Source organism: Microcaecilia unicolor, chromosome 6 (genome assembly GCF_901765095.1).
Source record: "Microcaecilia unicolor chromosome 6, aMicUni1.1, whole genome shotgun sequence".
Lineage (NCBI taxonomy): Eukaryota > Metazoa > Chordata > Amphibia > Gymnophiona > Siphonopidae > Microcaecilia > Microcaecilia unicolor.
In genome coordinates this window covers 193,116,818-193,138,203 of record NC_044036.1, presented here as the reverse complement: position 1 = coordinate 193,138,203, position 21,386 = coordinate 193,116,818, and the positions used below count along the sequence as shown (strand labels likewise).

Genomic DNA, 21,386 nt, shown 5'->3' with positions numbered 1-21,386 from the left:
ACCAAAGGGGGAGGGATCCTCCATCACCACGGGACCCTGATGCAACAGGCCCTGCTCCACTGGCAGCCGCAGAGGGTCGGCCACTGATAGCCTTATCAAGTCTGCATACCAGGGACGTCTGGGCCAGTCCGGACCCACCAGGATTATTCGGCCCGGATGCTTTGCCACCCGGTCTAGTTCCCAGCCCAACATGGGCCAGGGCGGGAACACATAGAGAAGCTCATGTGTCGGCCACTGTTGGAGAAGAGCATCTACTCCCAGAGATCGAGAGTCCCGTCCTCTGCTGAAAAAGCGCGGCACTTGGCAATTGGCTGATGACGCCATCAGATCTAGGCTCGGCCGGCCCCAGCGCTTCGTGATGTCCAAGAACGCCTGAGCCGATAACTGCCACTCTCCGGGATCCAAGGTATGGCGACTGAGAAAGTCCGCCTTGACATTCATGACTCCGGCAATGTGGGCCGCTGACAGCTGTTCCAGGTTCGCTTCCGCCCACTGGCATAGATTCATGGCTTCCTTGGCTAGAGGGTCGCTCTTGGTACCTCCCTGGCGGTTGACATAGGCCACAGCCGTGGCATTGTCCGACAGGACCTGTACTGGCTTCAACGCCAGTACCGGGAGGAACTCCAAAAGCGCCAACCGAATGGCTCTGAGTTCCAGGAGGTTGATAGACCACTTTGCCTCTGCAGGAGACCAGAGCCCCTGCGCTGTCCTTCCCAAGCAGTGGGCTCCCCAGCCCGTCAAAGAGGCGTCCGTCGTGACGACAATCCACTCCGGGGTCACAAGAGGCATCCCTGCAGACAACTTGTCTGTCTTCAGCCACCAGCTCAGCGCCTTGCGCACTGCTGGGTCCAAGGGAAGGCGCACAGCATAATCCTCCAACACCGGAGTCCAGCGCTGCAGCAGAGAGTGTTGTAGTGGTCTCATATGAGCCCTGGCCCAGGGCACTACTTCCATCGTGGCCGTCATAGAGCCCAACAGCTGCACATAGTCCCAAGCCCGAAGCGGAGAGGCTACTAGGAACTGGTCCACCTGAGCCTGAAGTTTGACAATCCGATTGTCCGGCAGGAACACTCTGCCCACTTGGGTGTCGAATCGAACTCCCAGATACTCCAGGGACTGAGTCGGGCGCAGCTGGCTTTTCTCCCAGTTGATGATCCACCCCAGGGAGCTCAAAAGAGCAATCACCCAGTCCACAGCTTTGCCGCACTCTGCATAAGAGGGGGCTCGGATCAACCAGTCGTCCAGATAAGGATGGACTTGTACTCCTTCCTTTCGCAGGAAGGCCGCGATGACCACCATTACTTTGGAGAAGGTCCGCGGAGCAGTAGCCAACCCGAACGGGAGGGCTCTGAACTGGAAGTGTCGGCCCAGGACTGCAAAACGCAGAAAGCGTTGATGAGGAGGCCAGATGGGAATATGCAAGTACGCTTCCTTGATGTCCAAGGATGCCAGGAACTCCCCTGCCTTCACTGCCGCTATAACAGAGCGGAGAGTCTCCATGCGAAAGTGCCGAACTGTCAAGGCCCGATTGACCCCTTTGAGGTCGAGGATAGGCCGTACAGAACCTCCTTTCTTTGGTACCACAAAGTAAATGGAGTAACGTCCCTTGCCAAGCTGATTTTCTGGCACCGGAACGACCGCACCCAGGCGGATCAGATTGTCCAAGGTCTGCTGCACTGCCACAGCTTTGACCGGAGACTTGCAGGGAGAGAGTACAAACCCGTCTCTTAAGGGTCGGCAGAACTCTAGCTTGTAGCCGTCTCTGATGACTTCCAGCACCCAAGCGTCTGAAGTTACCCTGGTCCACTCGCCCAGAAACGAGGACAGGCGTCCTCCAATCTGCACTGGGCCATGGACCAGGACCCCATCATTGGGTACGAGACCCTGGGGGAGGACCGGAGGGCGCACCTCCGGGACGGCGGTCTCTGCGAAAGGAATGCTGCTTGGGGGAGAAGTTCCTCTTGAAGGAAGGGGGGGCAGAGGAGCCCGACTTGCCCGGGCGGTACCGACGGGCTTCCTGAAACCATCCTCTGGAGTTACCGGGGCGAGCACTGGCCCAAGCCCTGACCTCTGGTAACCTCTTGCCCTTAGACGTGCCGAGATCGGTCACAATTTTGTCCAGCTCGACCCCAAAGAGCAGCTTGCCTTTAAAAGGCAACTTAGCCAGGCGGGACTTAGAGGTGTGGTCAGCAGACCAATGTTTCAGCCAAAGCCAGCGCCGCGCAGAGACTGTCTGAGCCATACCTTTAGCCGAGGCTCTCAAGACATCATACAGTAAGCCTGCCAAATAAGCCAAGCCCGATTCCAGGGCCGGCCAATCAGCCCTCAAGGAAGGATCCGAGGGGGAAGCCCGCTGCACAATCGTCAGGCACGCCCTGGCCACATAGGAGCCGCAAACTGAGGCCTGCAAACTTAAGGCAGCCGCCTCGAAGGACGACCTTAAGGCCGCCTCCAATCTTCTGTCTTGGGCGTCCTTTAGGGCCGTGCCACCTTCCACCGGCAACGCCGTTTTCTTAGTCACCGCAGTGATTAAAGAATCCACGGTAGGCCAAAGAAAGGCCTCACGTTCACTTTCAGGCAAAGGATAGAGGCGGGACATAGCCCTAGCCCCTTTCAGGCTCGCTTCCGGGACATCCCATTGAGCCGAAATTAAGGTGTGCTTGGCATCATGCACGTGGAAGGTTCTAGGCGGGCGCTTCGTCCCCAGCATAATGGCGGAGCCAACAGGGGCTGAGGGAGAGACATCCTCTGGAGAGGAAATCTTCAAAATGCTCATGGCCTGCACTAACAGGTTGGGCAAATCCTCTGAGCGAAAGATCCGCGCTGCAGAGGGGTCATCCGCTCCATCCGAGCGGGAATCCGTCTCCTCCAAGGAATCCCCAAAGGACCGTTGGGAGAACTCAGATACGCTGCCCTCATCTACATCAGAGGAAACAGAGTCCTCTAAGGCCTGGGAATCCACCCGAGGGCGTTTACTTCCGGGGGCCTCAACCCCTTTATCGGACAAGAGAGAAGTGGCAGCATTTTGCATAATGAAGGCCTGATGCAGCAGCAAAATAAACTCGGGGGAGAAACCCCCCAGACTGTGCACTTCAGCAGCCTGGGCCACAGCCCTAGACGCACCCTCAACCGGCGCTCGCAAGAGCGGGGGAGAAACATGCTGCGCATCCAAGATGGCGTCCGGCGCGACACTCCGCGAAGGAGCCGCGCGGGAAGAACAGCGCTTAACTTTAGCCGCTTTTTTGCCGTCGCCCAAATCAAGGGCGGCCATGGCATTAACGTCTCCCAGCTCAAGGGCGGCCCAAGAAGAAGCCGTCCGAGCAGAGTGGCCGGCCAAGATGGCGGAGGCGAGAAGCGGGGGATGGGCGTTTATGGCGGGAAAAACCGCCGCACCGGAGGAAGACCCGGGACACTGACCGGCCTCCAAACTGACACCCAACAAGGGCGAATCAGACTTTAAGACCCCCGCATCCCCGCTAGAAGCGCACACACGGTCCGGGGAGCGATTCTTCGCGCCCTCGCCCTCCGACACCATAAGCCACGTGGAGACCGAACGGGGAACCCCCTGCCCGCTATAAAAAGGTAAAATTACCTGCTTCTCGCTCCGAGCTGTAACGAACTGGTGTCCCAGTGAGCAGCTGCAATAAACGTTGAAATAAACGTTGAAATAAACGCCCTTAAGGACGTCCCAAAATTTTTTTTTTTTTTTTTAACGGAGCCAGCGGGAGGGGGGAGAAAAGGAGGGACCTGGCACCACCAGGTTTGCACTTGCTCAAGAAGAGCCCTCAACCCCAGGTACTCAACAAAACCTAAAAATTAGGCTTGGAGACCTAGCCAGAGCTGCTGCTGTGTGTGACCACCACCTGCTGAGATAGAGAACATACTGAGGAGTTTCCGGCAGCACATGACCACATATAGGGAGGCAAAAGCTTTGCTCTCTATCTCCACCTGCTGGTAGATGGACACAACCCACCAGTCTATGGATTGATCAGCATGATGATATGGAAACCATTCTGAACTTACAAAATCTTAATTGTGCAATTTTCACCAGACCTGTAATATGCCCCGTAAGCACTGCAGTATACTGGGATACCAGCTATTTAGTCTCACTCCCTCGGATTTTGTCTCTGTTGGAAAGATATCAAGAGCTGGCAAGCAGACCTTGCTCCTGGTTCCTGCCCTCTTAACAGAGCCACAACGGGGGCAATTCTATAACTTGGCACCAAGATGTAGGCAATGTAGACACCAACTCTATCAGAGCACTGAGGCACACCTAACCCATCACAAAATACTAGCGATCAGCCTGCCAATTTACGCCAGCCAGTGAACTGTGTGCCATGTAATGTGCTCAACTGAAAGCACTGTAGAAGTTGCGCGTGTCGCTTAGTGACAGGTCCATCACCCGCCCACATATATAACCCCTCTGCAGTTACATGTTAGGCGACTTTAGTGTGTGCGTTACAGAATGCACATAACTGCAAAATATTGGCACCCCTGGTGCACTAAGTGCCACTACTCTATAACATTTCTGCACACTTAGGGCTAGATTCCGTAAAAAGCGCCAAAACAAATTCGGCGTTCAATGCTATTTTCTATAATGGACACTCAAAGATAAGCCAGGACTTGCACCCGCTGAAACCTGATGTAATTCCCAGCACCCAATTTGGGCACACATCCCTAATATTCTATAACACTGCGTGAAAATTTTAGGAGCACCCCTGACTGGCCCATGTACATCTCATGGCCACGCCCCCTTCTGAGTTGCACACTACGAGCTTTGAGCACACAGTTATAGAATAGCATGTGGCAAGAAGTGTGCACAAATTCAGATTGTGCTAATTAGGACCCAACTATTATTGATTGGCACCATATATAATGCCTAACATGAAGTGCTAGGTTACAGAATAAGCGGGAATGCCTCTCTTAATGAACATTGTAGAGAAAGCTTCTCAAAAGACCAATATCCCCAAAGCCCAGAGAAACACACAAAGCCGGATGCTGTGAGGTCAGAGTTCAGCAACAAACTGTTAAAAACAACAACATAAATATCATCGCAGCTTTAAATCCTCAGGGCTCATTAAGCAGAAGGAAGCATGAAAGAGGAAGAGATGTCTAGGAGAGGAGCTTTTGTACCTTCCAACGTTTTGTAGAAGCTGAAGGTTGATACTAGGAGTTCTATGTATTTGTGGAGTGGGTCAGTGTTGCCCAGGTTCATTCATGGAGTGGCTTATTCTGGAGAAATAGGCTTTCTGGTTCCCTTTCCTTTAGATCATGAGCTCAAAGTATGCAGTCTACTAGCATCAAAACCATCTCATAAAATATTAATTAGCTACTCATTTAGAGGGCAATTTTCAAAGAGCCGCAGGTTGCTGAAAGTCCATGGATACTTTTAGTTGTGGACTTTACACCAATTCTTGAAGGCAAAAGTAGCGGTGAGCCCTTTTCAAATGGAGGAAAACTCTGGAATGAGAGGGAAAAGGATGAAGTTAAGAGGAAACAGACTGAGGAGGAATCTAAGAAAATATTCTATCATGGAAAGGGTGGTGGATGCGTGAAATGGCCTCCTGGTGGAAATCATGGAGGCAAAGACTGTGTCAGAATTTTAAAAAGTGTGGGCCAGGCACATGGGATACCTTAGAAAAAGGAGGACTTAGTGGTTACAGAGGATGGGCAGACTGGATGGGCCATTTGGCCCTTATCTGCTGTCATGTTTCTATGTTTCCATCTGCATAACCATATAAGCGGACAACCTGTTGTTCCAAGAGGAAATCTAAAGAATGAATGTAAATGTTAAAGAGAATGGGAGATAGAGGGGAGCCATGACGGACTCCACAAACATTATATTTGAAAACTTGTCATTCATTTTAACCCCTGTATGAGCACTGTGTAAGAAAACAACAAAACCATTTTTGAACTTGACCAACAATCCCCGTATTCTCTAAGACGTTTAATAGAATACTATGATCTACTAAATTAAAAAGTGCTACATAGATTGAATTGTAGTATCAAGTCTTTTTTACATTCACACAATAATTGATGCACATCTATATATATAAAAGGCAACCCCAACGTTCTATGAAGCCTCCAGCCGAAAGTGTGAAGCGCCAGAGAAATCCGGTTTCCCCATGAGTGAAGGAAAACAGCACAGCACGAAATCCCTCTCTCTGTAACAGTGAAGGACTCAGAGGGGGGAGGAGAGAGATGCCCTCACTCTCTCTGTAACACAAACACAGCACAGCAGGAAACTTAACACTGAAGGACTGGACTCGGAGGGGGGAGGGGGAGGGAGAGAGGGCAGAGGGCAGGGACACTCCCACATGCACACTCTGAAGAAAACCTTGCTAGCCCCCGTTTCATTTGCATCAGAAACGGGTCTTTTTTACTAGTTATCAACTAAAGAACAAAGGTAAAATTATGTCTTACCTGATAATTTTCTTTCCTTTAGTTGCAGCAGATGAATTCATCAACTGGTGGGTTGTATCCATCTACCAGCAGGTGGAGATAGAGATCACTGACTTCAGGGAGTGGTATTGGACTACCAGCCCCTCTGTAAGTTAGTATATATCTCATCACAAAGCAACAGAAAACCTTCCTCACCCGAAGAGAAACAACATCAGAACACTTCATAACAAACTGAAGATAAAGTTGATTCCAAATGTATAACTTGCATGAAAACTGGAAAACAAAAAAACATGTGGAACAGAGAGGAACAACAACAACAACATTCCCGAGTGAACAGATCAAAAAATTGCGACGGAAATCAGGGAGGGATGCTGGATTCATCTGCTGCAGCTAAAGGAAAGAAAATTATCAGGTAAGACATAATTTTACCTTCCTTAGCGCAGGCAGCAGATGAATCCATCAAATGGTGGGATGTATCAAAGCAGTATCTAAACAGGGAGCGAACCCCGTCACCCCCCTAGTCAAAACTGCCAACCCAAAAGCAGCATCGGATCTGGCTGCCACATCCACTCTATAATGCTTGGAAAACGAGTGAACAGAAGACCAAGTAGCTGCCCGACAGATCTCTTGCAAAGACAACACTGACGACTCTGCCCATGAAGTCGCTTGCACCCTAGTGGAATGCGCCCGCAAAGGCATAGGCGCAATCCGACCAGCTAACAAGTACGCTGAGGAAATAGCCTCTTTAAGCCATCTAGCAATAGTCGGCATAGAAGCTGCTAGGCCACAACGAGAACCAGAAAGAACAAACAAATGGTCTGTGCGACTAAAATCATTAAACATCTCCAAGTAACGTAGGAGGACGCGATGCATATCTAACAAATGAAGCTTCTGAAACGTCCCTGGAAAATCGTCCTCCCAAAAGGAAGGCAGAAAAAGAGGCTGATTGAGATGAAAAACTGAGATAACCTTTGCAAAAAGGAAAGCACAGTACGCAGCTTAACTCCCGCTTCCGAGAACTATAGAAAAGGGTCTCGACAAGAGAGGGCTTGAATTTTGGAAATCCTCCGCGCCGAAGCAATAGCTACTAAAAATACTGCCTTTAAGGTGAGGTCTTTATCAGAAACAGTACGCAAAGGCTCAAAGGGAGAGTTCTGCAACGCCTTCAGAACCAAATTAAAGTTCCAAGCCGGACAGGGCTGACGTAAGGGAGGGTGCAGATGAAGAGCCCCCCACAAAAAACTAACCACGTCCGGATGCGCTGCCAAAGGGGAGCCTGACACTCTACTCCGAAAACACACCAGGGCTGCAACCTGCACCTGGAGTGAGTTATAGGCTAGACCTTTCTGTAATCCGCCTTGCAAAAACGCCAAGAGCTGAGGCACCGAAGCTTGAAAAGGAGACCACGCGCGCTCGTTACATCAGGCCATGAAGGTGCACCAAACACAGGTGTACGCTATGGAAGTGGATCGCTTACGAGCCTGCAAAAGAGTAGTTATAACAACATCAGAATTGCCCTTTTTTCTCAAACGTTACCTCTCAATAGCCAGGCCGTAAGACCAAAGTGGTAGGGATCCTCCAAGTTTACTGGACCCTGATGGAGGAGGCCGGGTAGGACTGGAAGCCTCAAAGGTGGCTCCTCCAGAAGTCGAACTAGATCCGCATACCAAGGACGCCAAGGCCAATCTGGAGCCACCAGAACGACCCGACCCGGGTGCATAGCAATCCGCAGAACAACGCGCCCGATCAATGTGAGCCGCCGACAGGCACTCCAGATGAGCCTCCACCCACTGAAGAAGTTGCGTCGCTTCTGTTGCCAGAGCCGAACTCCTGGTGCTACCCTGACGATTGATGTATGCTACTGCCATCGTGTTGTCTGACAAAACTGGGACCTGCTTCCCCTCCACTAGGGACTGAAACTGCAGGAGAGCACAGGAAACTGCTCTGAGTTCCAGGCAATTGATCGGCCAACCGGCCTCGGTTGATGACCATGTCCCCTGGGCACACCGTTGCAGACAAAGAGCTCCCCAGCTAAACAGGCTGGCATCCGTGACCACTACAATCCACTGAGGCATTGCCAGAGAAACACCCTTCCGCAAGCAAGGACCGTGGCACCACCATGTCAAGCTGCGCTTCGCCCTGGAAAGCCAAGGGAGCCTGCACTGATAATCCTGTACAGAAGGGAAAACTGAAGCGGTCTCATGTGAGCTGTGGCCCAAGGGACCACCTCCAAGGTCGCCGCCATGGAACGGAGAAGTTGAACATAATCCCACACTCGAGGACTGGACAACCGGAGAAAAACGGATACCTGAGAATGGAGCTGGAGAACACGCTCCTCCAGAAGGAAGACACGTCCCAACGCTGTGTTGAAGCAAACTCCTAGGTATTCCAGCTGTTGAGAAGGTACCAGCTGACTCCTGGGCAGATTGATCACCCAGCCCAATGACCGCAACAGACAAATGACTCTGTCGGTTGCTCTGTGGCTTTCCCGAGCCGAATCGGCCCGAATCAACCAGTCGTCCAAGTAGGGATGAACCCTGATCCCTTCCTTTCTTAAAAATGCTGCCACAACCACCATGACCTTGGAGAAAGTCCGAGGAGCTGTAGCAAGGCCAAAGAGAAGCGCCCTGAACTGGAAATGATGTCCTAGTACGGCAAAGCTGAGAAACCTTTGATGTGGCTGCCAAATAGGAATGTGAAGATAGGCCTCCTTGAGGTCCAAAGCCGTGAGAAACTCTCCTGGCTGAACCGCTGCTACCACAGACAGCAACGTTTCCATGCGAAAATGACGCACCCTCAAGAACTGATTTACCTTGCAGAGATCGAGAATGGGCTGAAAGGAACCTCCCTTTCAAGGTACCACGAAATAAATGGAATAACGACCCGTCCGAATCTCGGAAGGTGGAACAGGAACAATCGCCCCGAGATACAAAAGGGAACGAATAGTCTCTTGCAGTGTTACCCGCTTGGCAGAAGATACACAACGGGATTCCAAGAAAACGTCGCCAACGGGAGAAGAAAACTCTAGCTTGTAACCGTCTCTGATAATACCTAGTACCCAAAGGTCTGAAGTAATGTTGGCCCACTCTTCAAAGAACAAGGTCAGCCGACCTCCAATCTTTGGAATGGAAGAGTGAAGCTGCGCCCCATCATTGTGAAGGACGTCCTGCAGGCCTGGGATGCGAAGAGGAGGCTGCAGAGCGTTTATCATTGCGAAAGGAAGAACGCTGCTGAAAGCGGTCTCCGCTGAAAGTTAGAAACCGGCCGACCAGGACGATAACGGTGTACCTCTCTGAACCAAGATCAAGCAGAAGAATTAGAAGAGGGCTTTGCAGCAGACCGAGCTCTATCCTCAGGGAGACGTTGACCCTTCGAGTCACCCAAATCCTTGACAATCTTCTCTAAAATCTTCTCCAAAGAGAAGTCTACCTCGGAACGGATGACAAGTCTCTGCTTAGAGGCCAAATCTGCTGACCAATGGCACAGCCACAACAGACGGCAAGAAGACACCATCAGAAGCATAAGCTTAGCTGAAGAACGAACCAAATCATAAAAGGAGGTCAGCTAGATAAGCCAACCCAGATTCCAAACAGGCTGACAGATTCTAAACGAGAACCTTCCTCCAGATCTTGCTCTTGCGCCTGATGAAGCCAACTAAGGCAGGCCCTGGCTGAATATGAACTACAAATAGATGCCTGAAGAGCCAAAGCAGACACCTCAAAAGAACGCTTTAAAGAAGCCTCTAGACGATGGTCCTGCGTATCCTTCAACTGAAAGAGTTGTCTTTTCTGTGACTGTGGTCACCAAGGCATCCCCAGTTGGAAGAACATACTTGTCTGCCTGATCCGAAACCACCGGATAAAGGCGAGACATTGCTCTGGCCACCTTAAAACTCTCCTCAGGTTCAGCCCATTGAGCAGAAATGAGCTCCTGAATAGCCTCATGAACTGGAAACGCCTTAGAAGGCTTACGGGTACTGGTCATCTTAAGATTGACCGAAGAGGAGGACAGTAGACTCTGGATCAGCAATGTCCAACACCGCCAACGCATTAGAAATCAGCGAAGTTAGCTCATCCTTATGAAAAACCTGCACCGCAGTGGGGTCATCAGGCTCTTCCTGTTTTAACTCCCCCTCCTCAAAATCTTCTGTTCTAGAAGGACGAAGAGAGTCCCCTGACAGAGCAGCCAAGAGGACCCAGGTCCCAAAGAAACTGCCTCAGAAATAGCAGTTCTCCTCCTCTTGGAAGGGAAAGAATCCTGAGCAGATAATAAATGCTCAAATCCTGCCTCCGAGGAATGAACAGGAAGCACAGGAGCCTGAGGAATAGGCTGAGAGGTAGCTTTCTTTAACAGGAAAGCTTGATGCAACAAAAGAACAAATTCTGGCGAAAATGGATCCCCAGAGCCCCCAGAAACTAAATAGGAATCCTGACAACGTGCTGGAGCTGCAGGAAGAGTCTCTGACTCAGCCGTCAGCAATGGCTCCGAAACCGCCATCAGCTGACTGGCGGGAGCCGCGTTGGCGGGGAGAGACAAAATGGTGCGCGAAGACGCGCTCTCAGCACGGGAAGCCGACAGTTCTCCTACAGCTGCAGCATCAGCCGGCACAGACTTGGAGCAACCCACTACACAAAGCCCCACTGTGGATCTCTTTTTACCACAGTGGGAGCAGCGCTTGACAACTTCGGCGGCCATATCGAATCACCGCACAAGTCCGAGGGGGGAAAAAAATCAAAGCACTCACCCCGCGCTGAAAATGAGCCTCCCTCCAACAAACACTGACAGGACAGCTCAAACGGAGAGCCGGAGTACCAACTCTGTTCAGCAATGCTGAAAATTTTATTTTATTTTTGTTACATTTGTACCCCGCGCTTTCCCACTCATGGCAGGCTCAATGCGGCTTACATGGGGCAATGGAGGGTTAAGTGACTTGCCCAGAGTCACAAGGAGCTGCCTGTGCCTGAAGTGGGAATCGAACTTAGTTCCTCAGTTCCCCAGGACCAAAGTCCACCACTCTAACCACTAGGCCACTCCTCCATTCCTCTCTCTCTCTCTCATTTATTTATTTTAAACACAGTTCCTGCAGCTGTTTCCTGTTAAATCTTTTTTTTTTAAGGTGAGGAAGGTTACAGAGGAAAGCAAGATAAAGCAGGAAGAGAGACAGACGTGGGACACGGGGTGAGGCAGGGACCCCCAAAAGAGGTATGCCGCCAAGGATGACACCAGTGCCAACCACCCCCACACTCAACTGGCTAGCAAACAGCAGCCCAGGAGGAGTCCCAAAGCAGAAAATCTAGGAGCTGGTAAGGAGACGTACACCACCTGCTGGAGATAGAGATATACTAGCTTACAGAGGGGCTGGTAGTCCAATACCACTCACTGAAGTCAGCGATCTCTATCTCCACCTGCTGGTAGACGGACACAACTCACCAGTTGATGGATTCATCTGCTGCCTGCGTTAAGGAATGACCATTTCGGTGCTGAAAAATGATCTAAAGCCAGATTGTAAGCAGTGCAGTAAATCGTGTTTTTCCAAATACTTGGTCAACTGTGATGCAAGCAATTCTTCAAGATCTTAACAAAAAAAGAGATATAAACTATCGGTCTATAATTAGAAACTAGGTGCCGGATTCTATATAGCGAACTAGAGAGCCGTGCCATAATCCAGGTGCATTCTGTGCCTAAATCTAGGTGCCACCTATAGAATACGCTTAAGCGGAAATGTTTACTACGCAGATTTTTTAGGTGCTTTATATAGAATCTGGCCCTAGATTTCTAGGTTCTTTATAATAACTCCAACTGTGAAAACCCATAATTTCTCCTAGCTCTGATGGAAAAGTGTCCTGCAGCGAGAAGCATTTGCAGCCAACGTAACAGGACCCTTAAAGTGACCAGAAGCAGCCTTTAGTACATACAAGGAGTAGGTATCTAGGGCACAATAAGTAGTGCTACACTTTCTGTAAAGTGCATAAACCATAGACCAAGTTATAGGGGCAAATTCTATCCACATTTTGTCTACAGAAACCCGAGAGATAGAGCTACCAATAGGTTCTCAATCTAAAGCACTAATAGAGAACTGATCTCTAATTTGAGAGATTTTGATACAAAAATAATCAGCTAATTGATGAGCTGAACTCACAGGAATGCCCCCTTGAAATTAAGCGCTGAGTTACACACACATCGTTATTCATACAATGTACGCATAACTTCCAATTAAGGCCAATTACTGGTTGTTAACTACTACTACTACTATTTAACATTTCTAAAGCACTGTTAGGGTTACGCAGCGCTGTACAATTTAACAAAGAAGGACAGTCCCTGCTCAAAGGAGCTTACAATCTAAAGGACAAAAATGCAGTCAATTACTGGTTAACAGCCAATTACTGGTACTGATTGGCTTATCAATTAAGTTGCGTGCGTAAATCAGCTATGAACACGGATTTGCACAAGCAACTGTAATTGCTATATATAGAATCTGGGGGTTAATGATCATAAAAGCCTAAGACCTGCTCCTGCACCTGTATCCGAACATATTTAGGAACCTGATACAGGGAAAGATAATGCCAGGTTGACTTAAGTGAAGATATGCTCGGTAAGCACTTGCTCCTGCTCTCATCTACCAGATGCATGGACTCCAATGTGCTGCTTCGATCACTGGCAGAGAGTAGCACCCTCTGCTATATCACACTGCTGAACCTTTTGTAAAAATCTTCATACCCCTGCACAGTTTTCATATTCTGCTGTCAAAAAGTGCAGACTAAAATGCAAGTACTACGATCTCATTTAGAACTGAAGGCTGCTCTTAAAACGTTTCTTTTCTAGCAGCATTTTGGACCTACCAGCACTTAGTCACTCTTATAGAGTGGCTGCCTTTCAATGTGCTGCCTATTCTGGGTTCTTCTTTTTTTTTGTTCTCTGTGAGGTAAGCTGGATTGCTTCCTATTCCTTTATTATTGTAGTTGACTTTCTTGTGGTTTGTATTATACACTGCTATGAAGATGGCCTCCTTAGTGGTATATCAAATAAAGCGAACCTGAATCTAAAGTAGGAGCTTGTGTCACTTAAATCTATACAAAATGAAAGAACAAATACAGAAATATTCAAAAAGCAATATTCATGTAGTGCCCATTAAGAGTTTCTTTGCAAACACTATGTGGAACATCATAAGGGTAATTTTACAACAGGGAGCCAGGTAGTCGCCTACTTACGCACTATTTTGGACTACATGGACTAAGATGTTTAGTGTAGTGTAAAGAGCAGAAATCATGCATACACTTTTACAATTTTAGACCTCACAGCAACCGGTTTCTTTAACTTGCAGAACTGACTTGGAGGAACAACCTAATCAAGATTGTGTCTTGATGGTGCCAAACGTTTTCCACTTTACAATGATGGGAACTCCATGATAAAGTTATTCAAAATTGTAGACTGGGGATCCTTCAGTTGATCCGTAACCAACATGTTTAGTCCTTTGCTTCAAATTCCCTTGATACATACAAAAGAAACAGCTTTGGTTCTTCACCCAAGAATATTCAAATCAGCTGTGATTCTAATAAACTTATTATGGGCATTGTTAAGGCAATTCCTTAAAATGGAGCTAATTTGGATTTGCTATCACAAAGGGTGTGAATTTTTTATGCAACCATAAGTTTTTGGTTTCTTATTCTTTGTTTTTTTGTTTAATACTTCTATAATTTTTTTTTTATTTTTGTTACATTTGTACCCCGCGCTTTCCCACTCATGGCAGGCTCAATGCAGCTTACATATTGTATACAGGTACTTATTTGTACCTGGGGCAATGGAGGGTTAAGTGACTTGCCTAGAGTCACAAGGAGCTGCCTGTGCCTGAAGTGGGAATCGAACTCAGTTCCTCAGTTCCCCAGGACCAAAGTCCACCACCCTAACCACTAGGCCACTCCTCCTTTAACATTGAAAGTGTAGAGTAAGTTGTGTAGATCAGTGAAAGCAGTTCCTACTTTAATGCATTATTTATTGCATTTAACAGCAGAATGGCTGTAAGAGAAGAGATGAGGAATGGCAGTGTCAGGTGACATCCAAGGATGGAGCAATGATGGTGGCAGTGGGGTTGAAGAGGAGGAATAAGAGCAATTAGGACATGTTCAGCGCCAAAGTTAAGGCACTTAAAATGCGGTAACTTTTTTTTTTTTTTTGGGGGGGGGGGGGGGGGGTTGCAACACTGTGGAGGAGGAAGCAACAAGGAGCACCAACTAGCACATATTAATAGCATATCCGATAACGCCAAATGACCTTAGATACACTGCATTATCTGCCACATTAGCAGTTAACATGCAGTAATGACCTGTATGTTAAATGCAAGGCACAGCCCACCAACCATACCACACCTCTTCATAAGAATTTCCACATTAGGCGTTATGGGACAGTCAATGCAGGTTAAAGGAAAAATTAATTCTTACCTGATAATTTTCTTTCCATTAGTCCCAACAGATCAGTCCAGAGACTTGTGGGTTGTGTCCCTCTACCAGCAGGTGGAGACAGAGAAAACCTCTGAGGTTTGCTATATGTGGACCTGTTCAGCCAGCTGAACCTCAGTATGAACTATACCAAAGCAGTGGAATGGAAACAATAGAAAACTCTCCTGACATTGGCAGATCAATTGCCCAACATACTTCCACCACTTCTATATTTATTTTATTTTTTAATCAAACGAAGGAACATTCAGGACAACGGAACCAGAAAAAAACTAACCAACCACAACAAAACTGCAGACATAAGTACATAAGTAATGCCACAATGGGAAAAGACCAAGGGTCCATCGAGCTCAGCATCCTGTCCACGACAGCGGCCAATCCAGGCCAAGGGCACCTGGCAAGCTTCCCAAACGTACAAACATTCTATACACGTTATTCCCGGAACTGTGGATTTTTCCCAAATCCATTTAGTAGCGGTTTATGGACTTGTCCTTTAGGAAACCGTCTAACCCCTTTTTAAACTCTGCCAAGCTAACCGCCTTCACCACGTTCTCCGGCAACGAATTCCAGAGTTTAATTACGAGTTGGGTGAAGAAAAAATTTCTCCGATTTGTTTTAAATTTACTACACTGTAGTTTCATCGCATGCCCCCTAGTCCTAGTATTTTTGGGAAGCGTGAACAGACGCGTCACATCACCTGTTCCATTCCACTCATTATTTTATATACCTCTATCATGTCTCCCCTCAGCCGTCTCTTCTCCAAACTGAAAAGCCCTAGCCTCCTTAGTCTTTCTTCATAGGGAAGTTGTCCTATCCCCGCTATCATTTTAGTTGCCCTTGGGGCCTCTGGATTGATCTGTTGGGACTAATGGAAAGAAAATTATCAGGTAAGAATTAAATTTTTCCTTCTATGGCATCCCACAGATCAATCCCAGAGACTTGTGGGATGTACCCAAGCAGTCCTCAAGTAGGGCGGGACACCCCCAACCCTGCAGAAATCACCGCCGTGCCAAACACCGCATCATGACAAGCTGCCACATCCACCCGATAATAACGAGTGAATGTATGGACTTTTTTGGCACCACAAAATAAATGGAGTATCGACCACACCCCTTTCTGCTGGGGGTACAGGCAGGACGGCACCCAGCCATTGTAAGTTGAGGAGGGAGTGTTGAATGGCCCGCACCTTGGCGGGACATTTGCAAGGAGATTCCAGAAAAGAGTCTACTATCGGACGAGCCAATTCTAACTTGTAGCCGTCAACCTCCACCAGGTCCACTCCACCAGGAATAGGGACAGTCTGCCCCCAATAACCAGCTGGATATGGACCAGGGTCCCAACACTGGGCGGACCTGGCTGCGGGCTGGTTTCTGTTACCGGAAAGGAAGGCCCGCCTGTCACCTCGAAAGGGCTGAGGCCTCTGAGAAGACCTTGCTCTCTGAAAAGAGGCCCTGCAACCTGGACGGTAACGTTGTGTATCCTTAAACTTAGGTCTAAGTCCTGCCGGTCGTACAAACTTGGACCTGTCCTCCGGGAGGCGCTGGCCCTTAGAGTCACTGAGGTCCTTCACAATCTGTTCTAAGTCTGTCCCAAACAAAAGCTTTCCCCTAAAAGGAAGCCTTGCTAAACATGACTTAGAGGCCACGTCTGCAGCTCAATGCCGCAACCACAGCCAGCAATGCGCGGTGACCGCTAGGGAAAACTCCTTCGTGAAGCCCTCAAAAGATCTTAAAGAAGATCTGCAAGGAGGGCTAAATTGGACTCCAAGGCCGGCAAAACAGCCATGAGATCTTCCGGAGAGGAAGTGTTCTGTACCCACGATAAGCATGCCTGCGCCACATAGGAGCCACAAACTGAGGCCTGCAGGGAAAGGGCCGCTACTTCAAGGACAATTTCAAGCAAGTCTCCAACTTACGATCCTGAGGGTCCTTGAGCGCCGTGCCACCCTCCACAGGGAGAGTGGTTTTCTTAGTGACCGCTGTGATTAAGGAATCCACCGTAGCGACCTTCAGCAAGTCTAAGTCAGGAGCAGGTAGCGCGTAAAGACGTGACATAGCTCTAAGCAACCTTAAGCCCACTGTCCGGCGTATCCCACCGCCAAAATAAGGATCTTCATGGCCTCATGCACATGAAAGGAACAAGGTCGGCATTTGGTGCCAGACATAATAGAGGGCACCGGACCTGTTCCCCCTGACGATTCAGGGAGAAAATGGCCAAAACCTCAAAAGCCCTAACAATCAGGGAAGGAAGCTCTTCTCTGCGAAAAATGCAGGCAGCCGTCGGATCATCCCCCTCCTCAGAGAGCACGGTGACCTCATCTGCCAAATCCAAAGATTCTGAGGGAGAGCCCAGAGACAAAACCGGGCCATCTGTGTCAGATAGCTCCTCGGGATCCAAAATCTCCACCCAGGGACGTTTTGGCAGGAAAGACTGAGAGGCTGCAGCAACTGAAGTTTGGTGAGGAAGAGACGGGGCTGCCAGAAGAGAAGCTCCTGACTTCTTCAAAAGAAAGGCATTGTGCATTAATAAAACAAAATCCGTGGTAAAAGGAACTGCAAGGGACTCCCCTGCTCCCTGTACATTGCTTCCCTCCATCGGAGCCTGTGCCACAGAAGGTCGCTGCGCCTCTTGTCTATCAACCACCAAGTGTGGAGCGGGTCGCACCTGAGAGGAACAAATGGCGCCCGCCAATGCGCGCTGCACTAACTGCCCCGAGGAAACTGCCGGAACTATCCCCTGCGCTTCCGCCTCACCAGACGGCTGACGGAAACCCCCATCACGGGCTGACGGCGGCAGGACTCACACTCCCCCAATGCTGCTCTCCGGCCCCCACACCGGGAGCAGCGCTTCGCCGCCTCAGAAGGCACAGACTTGCTCCACAAACGCCTGCCACAAAACTGATTCGGCAGAATGTCTAGTTCCTCCGTATGATTAAACAAAAACAAAGTCTCTTACCTTTTTTTTAGTCAGGAGAGAAAGGAAACACCCGATCAGGCCAACAGCCCCGGGCGACGGAGGAAAGGTAGGGGGAGACCGGGAGGGACCTGGCACCACCAGGTTGTACACCACAAGCTGCAAACAGCCACTCAACCCCTGTCTGTGCTAAACTAGGCCCAAAAGACACCAGTGGCCAGATCAAACCAGAGCTGCACAGAGATGTCCCTCCACCTGCTAGATAGAGAGAATACTGAGGTTCAGCTGGCTGCACAGGTCCACATATAGCAAACTTCAGAGGTTCTCTCTATCTCCAACTGCTGGTAGAGGGGCACAACCCACAAGTCTCTGGATTGTTTTGTGGGACGCCATAGAATGTAGTTTAGTAAAAAGGGCGTTCAGAATACAGAGTTCCTTTAAAAGTATGCTGACAACAGGGCCACCTTAACCTATGGACTAGGTGAGGCTCTGGCTCAGGGCACCGGAGATAAAGGGCGCCAAATGCCTGAATCTGTGAAGTCACTGACCCAGAGCTTACCTGGTGGTGGTGCATGTGCAGGGAAAAAAGAAGAGACGGCAACCCCCTTCCTCTTTCTGCCTCAGATCACTTTTCCCAGTCTATCTTTAAAGGCAGTTTTCCCCTCCCAAACAGACAGCGTTTCACCTAAAGATACCAGCAACCCACATCAGCATCTTCCTTCTGCTGTGCCCTGGCATCTCCTTTGACATAACTTCCTATTCTCACAGGGGCTTGGCAGAGGGAAGACGCAGGGGCTAATGTAGATACCATTAGGTGAAACACTGTCAATATTCAGGTGGGGGAAAACTGCCTTTAAATGTAGGCCAGGATGGGGGGGGGGGGGGGGGGGGAAGGATGCCCTGAGGGGGAGTGCATGACAATGGGGGCATGCCAATGGGAGGGTGCCAAACCAAAAGCTGGCTCAGGGCACAACGGTCTCTTAAGCTGGCCCTAGTTGACAAAGGAAGATATCTACATTTTCTAAGAACTAAAATAGATTCTGTCCTTCTCCTGCAACCTCCCCCCACCCCCTGCCCACATTTAAACTGGGGAATATTTGAAGACTTCTACTGAATGGCAATGTGAACTTTTACTATGAGCTCCACTGCATGGGTAAACAAGCAACAAGTCTTAAGATTATCCCCCCCCTCACTGTATAAAAGAGCTGGACAAACTTCCCCATGCTCCCATTTATAGAAATACAAGCTGTTAAGCCCATTAAAACTGGCAATATTTTTTATTTCTGACATATGAAGTAAAATTTGATGAACGTAATGTGTAGTGCTTGAAAGGGTGCGGGGAAAAGTTGGGGGTACAGAGAAAGTGACAGTGTGTATATGTGTGTGAGAGAGCTGCTAGGAGTCCCTGTGACAGTGGAGGGTCATTTGCTCCTTAGCCAGTTGTGTGAGGCAGCAAAGCAGGGCTCGTTTTTGAGTAGCCTGCCCCCCCCCCCCCTACATCTTCCTGTAACCTATATGGGGTATGGTGCGGTATTGTTGGACTTCAATGAGTTCACTGTATGTGTGGTGTGTGTGAGCGACATGCCTGGGATCCATTCCCGGCGTCGCTGTTCCGCTCTGTGTGTGACAGAGAGAGATAGAGTGTGTGTGAGAGAGAGAGAGAGAGAGAGAGAGACAAAGTGTGTGTGTGTGTGTGAAAGAGAGAGAAGAGAGTGTGTGAGAGTGAGTTCAGAGAGAGAGAGACAGAGTTGCTTGAGGCATCAAAGCAGGGCTCGTTTTTGAGTCACCTGCTCCCCCCCCCCATACATGTTCCTGTAACCTATATGGGGTATGGTGCGTTATTGTTTGACTTCAATGAGTTCACTGTATGTGTGGTGTGTGTGAGCTACGTGGCTGGGATCTATTCCCAAAGCAAAACAGCAAAAGTAGAGGCTGACAAATGTGCAAACCAATAGGGAGATAATATCAAAAACCAGTTTATTCAGAATATTTTTCTTGTCACATGGTGTTTGCTGATCGGTTGGCTGTTCCTTTGTTCTTTCTGTGGATTAACTTGCCTACATAAAGGAATTATTCAAGCCTATCAGATTCTTCTCAGAGAAAGTTGATTGTGACCCCTGAGGCAGGTGCTTTGGCGCTGAAACACAGACCGTGTCGGGTCCTTGATATGAATATTCTGAATAAACTGGTTTTTGATATTATCTCCCTATTGGTTTGCGCATTTGTCAGCCTCTACTTTTGCTGTTTTGCTTTGACTTTCTGTGGAGGCTTCTCCTGTCTTCTTGGATGGGATCCATTCCTGGCATTGCTGTCCCACTCTGTGTGTGTGAGAGAGTGTGAAAGTGAGTTCAGAGAGAGAGAGAGAGAGAGACTCCGAGTTCGAGGCCTCCCTCCCTCCGAGTTCCAGGTCCCTCCCTCCCTCCCTGTTGCAGGCTCCCCTCCCTCCATCCCTGTTCCATGCTCCCTCCCTCCGATTTCCATGCCCCCTCCATCTCTCCAAGCTCCAGCCCCTCCCTCCGAGTTCCGGGCCCCTCCCTCGATCCGAGTTCCAGGCCCCTTCCCTCCCTTTCTCACAGTTCCAGGGTGTCTTCCTCCCTCCGAGTTCGCCACCGCCCCCCCCTCCCGAGGTCGCCGCCAGCCCTCTCCATTGAACTCACAGTGCCTCACCTCTGAAAGCGCAGAGCAGCAGACAGATGAGCTCCCTTCGGGCTTCCTTCCCTCCCTGTGTGGCCCGGCCCGCCCTCGCGTGATGTAACTTTGGTGAGGGCGGGACACAGGGAGGGAAGGAAGGCCGAAGGGAGGCAATGTTCCGCTGTTTGCTGCGCTTTCGGAGGTGAAGCGCTGTAAGTTCAACGGAGAGGGGCCAGCAGCGACCTCAGGGGGGGCGGTAGTGACCTTGGCGGGACAGGGGTAAGGGGGCGATCCCGGCCGCTGGGGCGTTTGGTAACTGGCTTTCTGCGCCCCTTTGTTCGCATTGTAAAAGTACGGGGCTGCAGGCGTAGGAGTTGGGTGTGGTTAGGACTAAGGCTAACGACGTTGGGAGACAGCTGTGACATACCGCTGGTCCTGCCTCTACGTGTTGCTGTTACTGCTTCTAAGTTCTAACAATGTAGGGAGAGATTTGTGACCTGCGGCACGTCGGTCACTCTTCATTTATATAGTAGGATTTTAAACAATTAAGAATAAGAAACCAAAAAGTCATGATTGCATTAAAAAAAAAAAAAAAGTCGCGCGCTTTGGGGCTCATTTTCAAAAGAGAAAAACTTCCAAAAAGTGACATAAATCTGCACATAAATCTGCACATAAATCTCACAAAAACGTCCAAATCAGTATTTTTGAAACCTCTTTTTAGACGTTTTTCTCTGGTCCGTCAGAAGTCCATCTAAATCTCAAGGGGGCGTGCCAGGGGTGTGTTCAAGGTGGGACTTGGGGCATTCCTAAGACTTAGTTTTTCAGCCATAACTGAACAAAACAAAAACGTTCAGGACTAAAACTTAAGACGTTTTGAGGTATACCTGTTTTTATAACGAATAGCTGCAGTGGGAATTGAACCCACTGCCCCAGGATCAAAGTCCACTGCACTAACCATTAGGCTACTCCTCCACTCCACACAAAAAGGTG

The 21,386-nt window shown here is 49.2% G+C and overlaps 1 protein-coding gene across 2 annotated transcripts in view; it reads right to left on the bottom strand.

Annotated features, from left to right (window-relative positions):
* Positions 1-21,386, bottom strand: part of IFRD2 (interferon related developmental regulator 2) — a 100,375-nt gene that overhangs the window by 69,373 nt on the left and 9,616 nt on the right. The gene's annotated exons all lie outside the window — the stretch shown is intronic.